This window comes from Hemicordylus capensis, chromosome 3 (assembly GCF_027244095.1).
Source record: "Hemicordylus capensis ecotype Gifberg chromosome 3, rHemCap1.1.pri, whole genome shotgun sequence".
Lineage (NCBI taxonomy): Eukaryota > Metazoa > Chordata > Lepidosauria > Squamata > Cordylidae > Hemicordylus > Hemicordylus capensis.
The window spans coordinates 91765328-91778401 of NC_069659.1; the positions used below are offsets into that span (position 1 = coordinate 91765328).

Sequence of the window (13074 nt, forward strand, 5' to 3'; positions counted from 1 at the left end):
ACAGTGTGCGCTCCCAATTTTCGATTGTGTGGAAACAAGGTTAGGAGGAAAATGTGGGTTGCTTTTTCTCCTACTTTGATTCCACACAACCAAAAATTGGGAACACACAGAGCTCCCAAACGCAGGTAGAACACAGTTTTTGATTGTGTGAATGACCTTTATTAATTGTATGGGAAACCTTATCTAGCCTATCCATAAGCACTCAAATAACCAACTGCTGGATCCTTATAGCTGTAATAGATGTCAATACTATTTAGGTACGGCTATGTTAAAATGCCCTAGAGTAGTGTGAACATAAGAACTACTTTTCTGGATCAAATCAAAGGTCTACCCAGTCCAGGATTCTGTCTCCACAGTGGCCAGCTAGATGTCCCTAGAAAGCTTGCAAGCCAGCTTGAGGGTGCTGTTCAATGCATGTTTTTGGTCTTTTGCAGCCCTTGGACTATGTTATATACATCTCCATGTAACAGGTAGTTTGAACCTTTTATAATGACATTACTGCATCTTCATATCAAGGAAATTGGCACCCAATGAATTTCTGTCCATCATGCAGCTATTGAAGGTGCAAAACTGTGACAGGAGAAAAGTGGCCACTCTAGGCTTATATGGGAATGCTTTTCTCCTTTCATGATCTGAATTCTTACTTTTGAAACAAATCCAAGGAAGGAAGGAAAAATCTCACATACAATGTCATGGTATATGTGTACGTAAGTTATTTGGGGCATCAATCACCTTGTGATTTAGTGTCAACATTCGTCCCCAGTTTAGGAAGAAGTTGCTAGCAGCTTCCAGTGAATTTCATTGCCAACAACACAAATAAATATTCACTGGTCTCAGCTGGATATGTTGGAAATGGAAACACATCCTGTGCTTCTTTAAGACGTTCTTAGGGTAGTGGTAGGAAGTCAGTACAGCCCAACTATACTTCTTTAATGGAAAAAGTACCTAATATCTCAGTGTGCGCACAGGAGTATTTCCAGAAGGTGTTTTTTTAGCTCGGAATCGATGGTATGTGTTCGCACATAGGCACATAGGAAGCTGCCATATACTGAGTCAGACCATAGGTCCATCTCGCTCAGTATTGTCAACACAGACTGGCAGAGGCTTCTCCAAGGTTGCAGGAAGGAATCTCTCTCAGCCCTATCTTGGAGATCCCAGGGAAGGAACTTGGAACCTTCTGCTCTTCCCAGAGCTGCCCCATCCCCTAAGGGGAATATCTTACAGTGCTCACACTTCTAGTCTCCCTTTCATATGCAACCAGGGCAGACCCTGCTTAGCTAAGGGGACAAGTCATGCTTGCTACCACAAGACCAGCTCTTTCTCACATCGGCCGGATTCATGCCAAAGTCCATGCAAGATATTGGGGATCATTTCACACACGATTTGGGTTTTTCATTGCACATTAGCAAGTAGCCTGATTTATGTCCGGGGTAAAAACCACTTTTTGTGTTGTTTTTTGGACCAGTTTGAATCCACAGTAAACCTGACGCATAGGCAAATCTAGCATGGGGCAGCCAGGGCACGTGCCCTAGGTGCCACTTAGGGGGGCACCAATGCTCCACCCCCTCCCTAATTCACATTTTTTTTTAAAAAAAAAATGGTTTTAAAAAAACCTGTAGCCCCTTTGGGGGCTTCCTAAAGGTCGCGGGGATGGTGGTGGTCGTGTCTGCAAAGGCTCCCCCTCCCCCCACCGGACTCTTAGATCACTGCTGCAGTCCGTCCCAGTCTGATTTTCAGGCCTGCAGGCATACAAAGATCAGTGTGGTGGCCATTTTGGAGGTTGCTGCACATGCTCAAAAGGCCTCTGTGAGGCCTGGCAAGGCCTAGAACCTTACAGGGACCATTTGAGCATGTGTGAAAATGGCCACCACACATGCTCAAATGGCCTCTACGAGGCCTTAGTCTAGTTTTTCCCCTGATCTAGGGAGTTGGAAAAATGCAAACTTGAACTTGGCAATGGACCTGAGCATTTAAAAAACAGATATAAATGGCACAAAAGTAAGTGGACAAAAACCCCTTAAAAAGACAATGTTGGTTTAATACCTTGTAAGCTGGCAAAACTGAAGGCTGAGTGTGGGGGAGAGGCAAGGAATAAAATGGAAATATTCACTCACATGCTGTTTAATTCTCTATACAGAGCTCTATATCTGCATGTTTGTCAAGCTATCTGATTATAAGGTTTGTGGGATTTCAAACTTGGAAAGTGGCTGCCTTTAACTTTTGTGGTGCTTAAAAAAAACTGCTGTAAGAATTCACACCCAGAAATGTTGCATTTGCAATGTACTGCCATCCCTGTGTTGTGCAGTCTTACCGTACTGATAAATGGCTTGTCTTTTGAAATAAGTGGTCAACGTGCTGCAAAATATTCCCTTCAATTGAGCTGAGTTGTACTCGGGTTTTTATTGCCTGTACATCCCAAGTAGATTTGTTCAAGTTTCCTTGCCTTCTAAAAAAATTTATATTTTAGAATGTCTTCTTAAAAAAATCAATGCAACTCCCTTTTTACTTTGAACACAATTGTTTTTAAAAGACACATTGAATAGTCATGCTGTGATTCTGAATGACTAGTGCATTTGATAAACTAGACATAAGGTTTACTGTCCAGTCTGCCTGTTGCCTGCCTCTGTATTGAACAATTTGTCTTTTAAATTTATTTCATTGGCCCTTGGTGTGCCTTCCCCCTTTCTCAGCCTGTAGCTACCTTGCAGGGAAGCCACCTTGCTCTAGCTGGTTATATTTTTCCCCTCTGCATGCCAGGCAGATCTTGAGGGGATGGGGCAGGGACAACCTTTTACCAAACCTTTGCAGTGTGGCAGAGACAGAAAATTAGTGACGGTAGTGCAGGGTAGATTATTGTTATAATTTTTCTCTCTCTCTCACACACACACCATTTTTCTGATTCAAATATCATACTGTTTTGCTGTTCTGTGGCTAGCTGCAACTTCCACCTTCTTCCTGATCAGGCTGCTGGATCCAAGCCTATTGTAAGCTGCTGGATAATTTCAGATTGTTTGGGGCCCCTAGGATTTCCCATTGCAACTATCTCCCTTTAAGGCAAAAGCTGTTTGGACAGAAAAAAACCATCCCTGAATTTCTTGGAGGCAGCAACCTATAGTGAGGTGTGCTGAGGTGGCAGAGCATTTGCTAAAGAGAGCTTTCACTGCTTAGCTCTATGGAGGCATGCCCAGCACATGGATGTGCTGCGTTTCCTTTCAAAGGTGACTGGCACATATGTGCCACATGTGTGGTTGTATGTGTGTATTCATGTGTGTGTTACTTACAACCTGTTCCTTCTGAACGTGTCTGGAGTTGTATTTTTGAGCTGATATTATGGTAAAGTTATCTGAAAGATGGGTGTCAGATGTTTGGACAGGGGCGAAATTTCAGTTCTTGACCTAGGCGCTATTTTCCCTAGATACACCTCTGTAAAAAGCCTACTGTCTGGGAAAGCTCCAGGCTGCTAATACATACTGCATATGTACACGGTCAAAGTATATTGACAAATAAGAGGGAGGATGCATCTATAATTTGCCTGTCATTCTAAGGATGCATTGAAAAATTATTTTTGCAAAGTCTGAAATACATTTGTAATTGAAAGGATGCTGCTCTATACATATACATATGCTCTATTATTTTCATTTTAGCTTCTTGGTATCTTGATATGGAAATCAGTAGAGAACACCAATATTGTTTTCCATTATACTCCATTGTGGATGTGCAAATAACCAAGATACATGTTCAGAAATGTTAGCCTACATGTTAGCCTACCTTCCTTAAGGAAAGTAAGCTAATGAGATCACCTGGCATTCTGTGTGTCCCCTATCAACTTCGCAATGCCAGGACCAATATTATTATTTATTTATTATTAAAATTTTTATACCGCCCTTCCAAAAGGCTCAGGGTGGTTTACATTAAAACACCATTAAAATCAATTAACAATTAAAACAAAAATTATAAACTGTATATAATAATAATTAATAATAAAAACATCATAAAACACCAATTAAATAGCCAAAACAATTTAAAAACAAGTTTTTAAAAGCTGAGAAAGCTTGGTTGAAGAGATGTGTCTTCAGAAGTTTCTTAAAAATTGCCAGAGATGGGGACGCTTGTATCTAAGTAGGGAACACATTCCACAATCTTGGGGCAGCAGCTGAGAAGGCCCATCTCCGTGTAGCCACCGAACGACTTGGCGGTAGCTGGAGATGGACCTCCTCAAGTGACCTCAATGGGCGGTGGGGCACATAGCAAAGAAGACGTTCTCTTAAATACCTAGGGCTTTGTAAGTTATAACTAGCACTTTGTATTTTGCCCGGAAACCTATTGGTAGCCAGTGAAGCTCCATCAACAGAGGGGTAACGTGGTCTCTCCGTGTTGACCCAGAGACCAACTTGGCTGCCTCATTCCCAACCAACTGAAGTTTCCAGACTACATACAAAGGCAGCCCCACATAGAGTGCATTACAGAAGTCGAGTCTGGGGGTTACCAACAAATGTACCACTGTTTTGAGGACATTGGTCTCGAGAAACAGGCGCAGCTGGCATATCAGCCAAAGCTGATAGAAAACACCCCTGGCCACCGTCTCAACCTGAGAAACCAGGGAGAGATGTGAATCCAGAAGTACTCCCAGACTGAGAACCTGTTCCTTTTGGGGAAGTGTGACCCCCATCTAGAACAGGTAGATCAAAATCGTCTCTAGAGTTCTGACCCTGCACATTAAGTACCTCCGTCTTATCTGGATTCAGCTTCAGTTTATTCTCCCTCATCCAGCCCATTACTGCTTCCAGGCAGGCATTTAGGGAAGATATTCCTACTCCTGAAGAGGTTGACATGGAGAAGGAGATCTGGGTGTCATCAGCATACTGGTAACATCCAGCTCCAAATCCCCTGATGATCTCTCCCAGCGGTTTCATGTAGATGTTAAAAAGCATTGAAGAAAGTATGGAGCCTTGAGGGACACCATACTTAAGCTCAGATTTCGACAAGCAATAGTCTCCAAATCGACACCATCTGAAATCTCTCCGAGAGGTAGGAGCAGAACCACTGTAAAACAGTGCCTCCCACCCCCAACACCCTCAGACGTTCCAGAAGGATACTATGGTTGATAGTATTGAAAGCCACCAAGAGATCCAAAAGGACCAACAGAGTCACACTTCCTCTGTCAATTCCCAATTGTAGATCATCCACAGCCCACCCAAAAACCAGTTTGAAATGGGTCTAGATAATCAGTTTCCTCCAAGACCGCCTGGAGTTGAGAGGCTACCACCCTCTCAATTACCTTGCCCAACCATGGGAGGTTGGAAACATGCCTATAATTACTCAACTCTGAGGAATCTAATGCAGGCTTCTTTAGAAAAGGTCTAATGATTGCCTCCTTAAGACAAGGAGGCATCCTGCCCTCCCTCAGAAAAGCATTATGATTTCCACCAGGCTGTCTACAACAACCTCTCTACTAGATTGAACAAGCCATGTTGGTCAAGGGTCATGAGAACAGGTGGTAGGCCTCATTGCCCCAAGTAACTTGTCCATATCCTTAGGAGCCAATATGAAACAAAAGTGTGGTTTCAATATGAACCACATTGGGTATATTTACAGGTACACTTAGGGATACCTCAATGGCGAAGTTGGGATGATGTCATCCACCCTGATTCAAGATGGCGAATGCGTAAATGTTTGAGGCTCAAGTGGGCTAACTTGTGAACTGCCTAACTGATTTGAAACAAATTTGGTACAGTTGTAGGGACACATAGGAGTAGGGAGTAGGGAGACCTCAAAGGCATAGTTTGTGATGATACAGCATCATTTCTGATTATGTCATTCACCCCAGTTCAAGATGGTGGACTCCTGAACATTAGGGGCACAAGTGGGCTAACGTGAAGATGGCAGTTATCAATTAAGATTATAGTGAAAGGAAAGGAAAATAGACAGGTTTGTTCTAATAAAACTTCATGTTTAAAATGTTGCATAGAATGCCTTTTCCCCCTCTGATATCTATGCATACAAAATACTTGTAAATACATTTAATGCAAAATGCACAGGGAAAGCACCTCTTTTAATCCCCTAGAAATGTAACCATTATATTCAAAGGGTTTCGTGGACTTCTCCTGCTCTTGTGTGCATTAGTTGGAGTTGCTTCATTTAGGCATAATCTAAGAACAACCCAGGACAATAAAAGGAGTCAAATAGCTGTAACTACTGTCCAAGAGAAACTATACTAAGGAGACAACTTGTATTGCTTTTTCTAAAAATAGCCCACTCTTCCAGGAAAGATTTAACTTTTTCACATATCCCCTAATAGGAGAACTGGGTGAAGTGATATATTTTAGAATAATCCTCATTTCATATTGATGCATGATCTTTCAACCTGCTTAGCTTCTACATCTTAAACACAACTAGCACAGCTCAGCAGAAGCACAAATAATTCAAAGCTTTCACAGCTTTATGAATTCTAGATAGAAAAGACTAGTTCTACGTTTGAAAATATCTCTGGTTGGGTAGAACAACCTACAAAAATATATGCACTGTATTTTAAGGGAATATGTGTGTTTCACTCCTTGAAGAGTGCAAATGAGGAATAAGAACATAAGAACAACCCTGCTGGATCAGGCCCAAGTCCTGTCTAGTCCAGCAACCTGTTTCACACAGTGGCCCAACAGATGCCTCTGGGGAACCCACAGGCAAGAGGTATGTACATGGCCTCTCTCCTGCTGTTGCTCCCCTGCAACTGGTATTGAAGGCATTGTGCCTATGAGGCTGGAGGTGACCCACAGCCACCAGACTAGTAGCCATTGATAGACCAGTCCTCCATGAATTTGTCTAAGCCCATTTTAGCCATCCAAGCTGGTGGCCATCACCACATCCCATGGCAAGGAATTCCATAGATTAACTATGTACTGTGTGAAAAAGTACTTCCTTTTGTCGGTCCTAAATGTCCTGAAATTCAGTTTCGTGGGATGACCCCTGATTCTAGTGTTGTGAGAGAGGGAGAAAAATTTATCTCTGCCCACCATCTCCACTCCATGCATAACTTTATACACTTTGTTCATGACCCCCCTTAGTTGCCTCTTTTCCAAACTAAAGAGCCCCAGATGCTGTAGCCTAGCTTCATAAGGAAGGTGCTCCAGGCCCCAATTTTGAGTCCTTTGCTGTCAGTGAAATCGTAATGAGTCTTATGTATTCAGACTCATTGTATTTCTTTTCACCTTTGTCCCTTGCTTATCCTGGTGTTAAGGATTAATCTACGATGCTGCCTCCTTGGGAGAGTGCTAATTTAGGATGTTGGATCCTGGCTGAGAGTAGGGGTGTGCCAAACCGATTCGACCATTCGATCATGAACTGGACTAACCTAAAAATAGGTGATTGGTCCACAATTGAACCGGATTGTACCCAGTCTGATTTGAACTGGTTTGGACGTCTATAGCTGCCACCATTTTGTCTGGTGTGTTTACTAGTTTTTGTTGGAGATGGAGTTCCAGTGACATCGCCCTTTTGCACCAAATATCCTAATAACCAGTAGGGGCATTGGGAGTAGAGGTAGTTAGTGAGGGTCTCCTTCCCTGTCCCTGCTTGCCTCTACTCTGTGACCGCTGCCTTGACTCCTCAGGTATTTCCTGAGTTGAGTCAGTCCTCTTCCTTTGCTCCTAGAGAGAAGATGGAAACATCTTTATTCATTCATTCATTCATTCATTCATTCATTCATTTATTAAACCGCCCTGAGCCATTTTTGGAAGGGCGGTATAGAAATTGAATGAATGAATGAATGAATGAATGAATCTCTCTCTCTCTCTCTCTCTCTCTCTCTCTCTCTCTCTCTCTCTCTCTCTCTCTCTCTCTCACACACACACACACACACACACACACACACACACACACAGTATGTAGCCTTTAGATAGGATTAGGTCTTTCCTATCCTAATGTATTATACCAATAAACTAATTAAGTACTTTAGACTCTACAGTGATCTCCATGCATATTCCTTAAATAGCTGCAACAACTAAACTGCACACTCTGTAACTGGAGTGGTATCTACCTTGGCACTCTAATAAGTAATCATAAAACTGCAACAGTTTTCTCCCTTGCATATTGGTTTTCTGTCACTGCCTTCTGATTGGATTGCGATTTCCTTTGCTCTGGTTGCCGCCTTGTCATTCAAAATCAAGTGTTGTCAAGGCAACTCTGCCCTCATTGGCTGGGGAGGAGGGAGTGGGGGAGCAAAAAGGAGTTTCAAACTGTATTTAAATCCAGGCAGGGCCTGCTTGGCGTCACTCTGCCTCTCGATGTCTGGAGGAAGAACTGGCTGCCTTGCCCTGCATTGTTGCCTTCTTTACCTTGCTGCCTTGTTTTCCTGCTCTGCTGCTAGACCCCTTCCCTGCTGCTGTGCTGGACCCCTGCTGTGCTGCTGGGCCTGTGCTGCTTTCTTGCTGGGCCTTAGACAGAGGCGTTTCTCTGACTCTTTGGTTTTTTTTCTTTTTCCTTTTTCAGTGCCAACTGCTTTTTGTTTTCTCAAGTAACAGCACTCCAGTGACTTAACTGGTTGCTGTTTTTATCTCTGTTCTTTGTTTGAGTAGGTGGCCCGTCTGCTGGCCCCCCATCTGCCCTCCCCCCAGCTGTTGAGTGCCAGTGTGTGCTGCTCGGCCTGATTTCCTGAGCTCCCTCCTGGTCAGACTCCAGCTGAAGACACCCAACGGAGATGATCTTCTTAAAGCCCCCCACCATAGAGTAACCCCTTTGGTCTTGGGTTAGAGTACTTTCTTTTAAATAATGTCTGGTTTGGGGGAAGGGATGTTCTCCAAGAGGGTGCAGGGCAGAGCTAGGAGCAGGGTTGCAGGCGGCGGGGGGGGGGGTGATGCTGGTCAGGGGTGAGAGCAGAGAGAGGGGCCTACTTCCCAAGTCAACTCTGTCCCCCTAGTGGCCATTGCTCACAGGCTCACCTATCTGGTGCCGCCTGCTCTTGTAGTGCAGCTGCCTGTGGTGGCTGAGGTAGAAGTAGTGGGGAGCTGCCTCTGTCAGGGAAGAGTGGAGGAAGAGGTGTTGACAGCTGTTAGCCCAGCCAGATTCCTCTCTCCATCCTCTCCAGTTCCCTACAGCGGTGCTCCAAGGGAGGTTTAGGGGGGTTCCTTACGCATCCCGACTTTGCCCTTGCGGTTCAGGCGATATTGAGACTACTGAACATGTTATTTTACATTGCGACCTCTGTAAGAATGATCGATCAACACTTATCTTGCCGTATCTTGTGATGTTTCCTGGTTGTCCAGATGAGTCACTCTTAAAAATTTTATTGTCAAATTTTAATCATAAATACACCAACACAGTGGCTAAGTTTTGTTATATTTTATGCAAATTACGTTCTGTTGTGTGTGATAATGTTTCTGGTCAATGACCAAAATAAATTATTTTCTGTTCTGTTCCTCTCCAGTTCCTGTTGGCAGTGCGAACCCGTTTGAGACTGAGGAGCAGGAGGAGGAGCAGGAGGACGCTAAGCATTTTGAGATGTCGGTGATGATGAGGCACTTGCAACATCATCACCTGGTGGTCTTTGCTGTTACTGGCAGCACTAGGCCTTGATTAGCAGCAGCAAGACACTTGCTCCTGCTCTCAACCAGGAGACATTGCCATTTGTGCAGTGGGCACATTTGGCAGGTAAGTGGGCTGATTGGCCAGAGTCTCATCTCATCACCTGGACCATCAAGGCGATGACAGGTCTGGACAACCAAGCATTCCTTGTGGTGGAGGATGTGGTGGAGCAGCAAGCAAGCTGCTCTGACTGCTTGCCCCAAACTACCAGATCCCCTCATGCACCACCTTCAGCAAACGAATTGTGTCCTCCCTGTACTGGGGGTGTAGGGATGTCATGTCAGGGCTGCTGGAGTCAGCAATATCTGACACCAGCATGCACTTCACTCTGGATCAATGGACCAACCATAGTGGGATGCACGCTTCTTTTCTGTCCCTCATGGTACTCTGCTGGGGCCAGGAGAAAGAGGGGACATCTGCTGCTGGTGGCATGGCCAGCCTCTCCCTCGAGACTAACTAACTTGTGTTTCACTAACTGCTCTGGTGGTCTGCTCCATCTGCAATCTGCAGTCTGCATTGCAAGGTGTACTCACTCAGTCAAAATGTGGCTGAAGAGGTTGTTCTTCTATTTGAGCTCAGCTTATGACTATGCTTGCAATGGCTGCTGCTGCTGCTCCTCTTGCAATGGAGTGTGTTAATGTGTGGTAGAGCAACTTGTGCCAATTATGCAGCGTGGGTGCTTGGCATTCTGGCTGGCAGGTTCTGGGTAAGGGATTATTTTTTTGACTGTGTTTTGTGCTGTGTTCTGCGTTGGGAGTAAGATTCCCTTTTTTGTACTGTGGTGCGTGTGAGTTTCACTTGTCTGGCAGTGTGCACTGTTTCACCCACAAGGATTAATGTGGAATAGAACCACCCCATTTATTCCCCATGGGTGGGGCCTAGAGACACCAAAGTGGGTTGGGCGGTAGGGCATGATGGGTGCTACCTACCACCTGACCCACAAAACAGTTTTAAAGGAATTTTGGAAATTTTTCTGGATCAGCTGGTCCTTAAAAATCACCTGACTGCCCAGTTGTTTTGTAGGTTGGGTGGTAGGTAGCAGCTATCATGCCCTACCGCCCAACTTGCTTTGGTTCCATAGGCATACCACCCATGGTGGAATAAATGGGTTAGTTCAATTCCCCATTATTTCCTATGGGTGAACCAGCTTGAACTGGTTCAACGTGCAAACCAAACTGGCCGCATGGTTCTATCAAACTGGTTCATGAATTGGCAGTATGGTTCAAATTTAGTTCGAATTTGAATTGAACCGCAGAAACCGGTTCCGTGCACATTCCTGCCCATTGAAAGTTAGGATGTGAGAGACTAGGGTTCTAGCATTGTCTTCTCTCTGGTTGGCCAATTTTCTTTGTGCAGGGAAAAACCTCTCTATATATGTTTGTGTGGGAGCATTAAAAAAAATGCAATCATGCATATGCATGCTGAGAACCAAATCGGAACAAATGGTGACAGATTGGGGATTTGGTGTAGATGGTACCATCTGCTGACATGTTAGCAGTAACAGATCATGAGGAATAACAGCCAATCTAGATACTGGATGCATCAGAGTCAGATGAGTGCCTGGAATAGAGATGTCTTGTTAAGACATAGCTGAAAATTGACATAATTAATTGTATATCACTTCAATTTTGTGGGTAGTATTAATGCATATTTGATAATGCCTATCATGCATATCAAAGCTGAACTATTATAAAATGCAAAACTACAAATAAAAAGCTAAAATAAAAATAGGAGGGTTTTTTTTATAGCCAAAAGGGAATCTTTTGGTCCATCTTTAATTTTATTTCTAATTATATCAAAAGCTGATGCTATGAAAATGATTTGTTTCTTATGCTAATATCTGGTGTTAGAATACCTAGCAAATGCAATCTGCTACTAGATTGTGCCTTTGCAAAGACAGAGAAAGAGGCCAGGAAGATGGAGCAGATGGTGTTCTCTGCAAGATGACATTTGGCACACCTTGGTTACTTCAATATATTTACCCTTGTTGTCTGTTGCTCATACATATATACCCGTCTTCAAGTTCTGCAAACAACATCTGGCAAGTCATTAACATAACAGCTGACTGTGATAAATTTCTGTTAGCTGCAACTGACTTTAGCATTACATGGTTGACCAGATATTGGGCAATCAGTCTTAGTCTCATTTACACAGAAATTTCAGACAAGTTCCTGTTCTAGTAGCACTGTAGCTAAATGAGCAACCTTTTGCTTTTAATCTGTGTGATCATTTGTAACAATATTGCCATGCTTGATTACTTTCCTTCTTAATTCCCCTTTTTTCCCCTTTAAAAATGTTTTTCATATTTATTCATGCAGCTTGGCTTACCAATATTTTCTTGACATGAATGCTGTGCCTTTAACAGCTGCATGACAGGAAATCCAGAAAGCTCATCTCTGTTTCTGAGTGCCATTAAAAAAAACAAAAAACCCTGCTTATTTTCTGCTTGGGATGTGGTGAGGGCAAATCTGTGCGTCAAATGGCATAGAGAAGGGAGCCCTTTTGGAGGTGCCATTCAGAGCAGGGGAATGCTGGGTAGGGAGCAAGCATAAGTGATTCCCCACATCTCTCCTCCCAAACATCCCCTCCTAAAGCCACATCTCTTGCAAAAAAAGGGGGGGCATTACAAATGTTTGCATGTAATGTGTTATTGGCCCTTAAGGGCACATAAACCCTGCCCCAACCCCAGTGAAGATTGGTTTAAGCATACTGCAACTTCACGGGGGGGGACAGCATTGGGCAGGGGGTCCTCATGCTGGGCTAGGGTCAGAAGAACAGCAACGGGGAGAGAGAGAGTATATCAGAAGCTCCACTCTCACTAGACTGGATTTTAGACAGGCTGGCCCTCTGCTGAGAAGAGGAGAAGCAGGAGCCATGGGGCATGATGATGCTAGCGAGGATGATGCTAGCCATGGAGAGCAGAAGGACCTGGCACTTTCTGCATGCAAAGCAGGGTCTGTATCCCATAGGTTTTCCCTGGACATAGGAGGCTGCCTTGCACTGAGTCAGGACTTTGGTCCACTTAGCCCAGTATTGTCTGCCCTGACTTGCAGCAGCTCTTGAAGTTCCTCCCCTGCGCTGCTAGCCAAGAACCTTGCAGTTAGAAAAATAACCTAGGACCTTCTGAATGCAAAGTGTATGTTCTGCACACTGAATTCCTTAGGTTAATGAAGCACAGTGTTATGAAGTCCCTCCTTTTCTCCATCCTAAATCTCCTGCCAGTCAGCTTCATTGGATGACTCCTACAATGAAAATGAGGCAGAAAATGAGGCAGAAAATGAGGAAAGGAGAGGTTGCTTGGAAGCTATTGTTAATTCTCTTCCTTTTGTTCTAGATTGTTGCCAAGTTAGCTGAGGCAGAGGAGCAGTTGAGGGATCAAGGTGCTGACAACCTCCCCACTCTTTAGCCCTAAGGAAATTAGCTGTACACAGGAGCCCCCAAACCTAATTTTGCAGTAGGTCCCCAAATTTCTAGAACTGCCCCCGCCCCCCACATCCCAGG

The 13074-nt window shown here is 44.1% G+C and overlaps 1 protein-coding gene and 1 long non-coding RNA gene across 6 annotated transcripts in view; one reads left to right on the forward strand and one right to left on the reverse strand.

Annotated features, from left to right (window-relative positions):
* Positions 1-11367, forward strand: part of LOC128349743 (uncharacterized) — a 50849-nt gene extending 39482 nt beyond the window's left edge. Inside the window, exon 4 of the long non-coding RNA XR_008318965.1 lies at positions 9416-11367. This is a non-coding gene — a long non-coding RNA (uncharacterized LOC128349743). The remainder of the gene's footprint in view (positions 1-9415) is intronic.
* KCNJ6 (potassium inwardly rectifying channel subfamily J member 6) overlaps positions 1-13074 on the reverse strand; it is a 232815-nt gene that overhangs the window by 55631 nt on the left and 164110 nt on the right. The window lies entirely within an intron of this gene.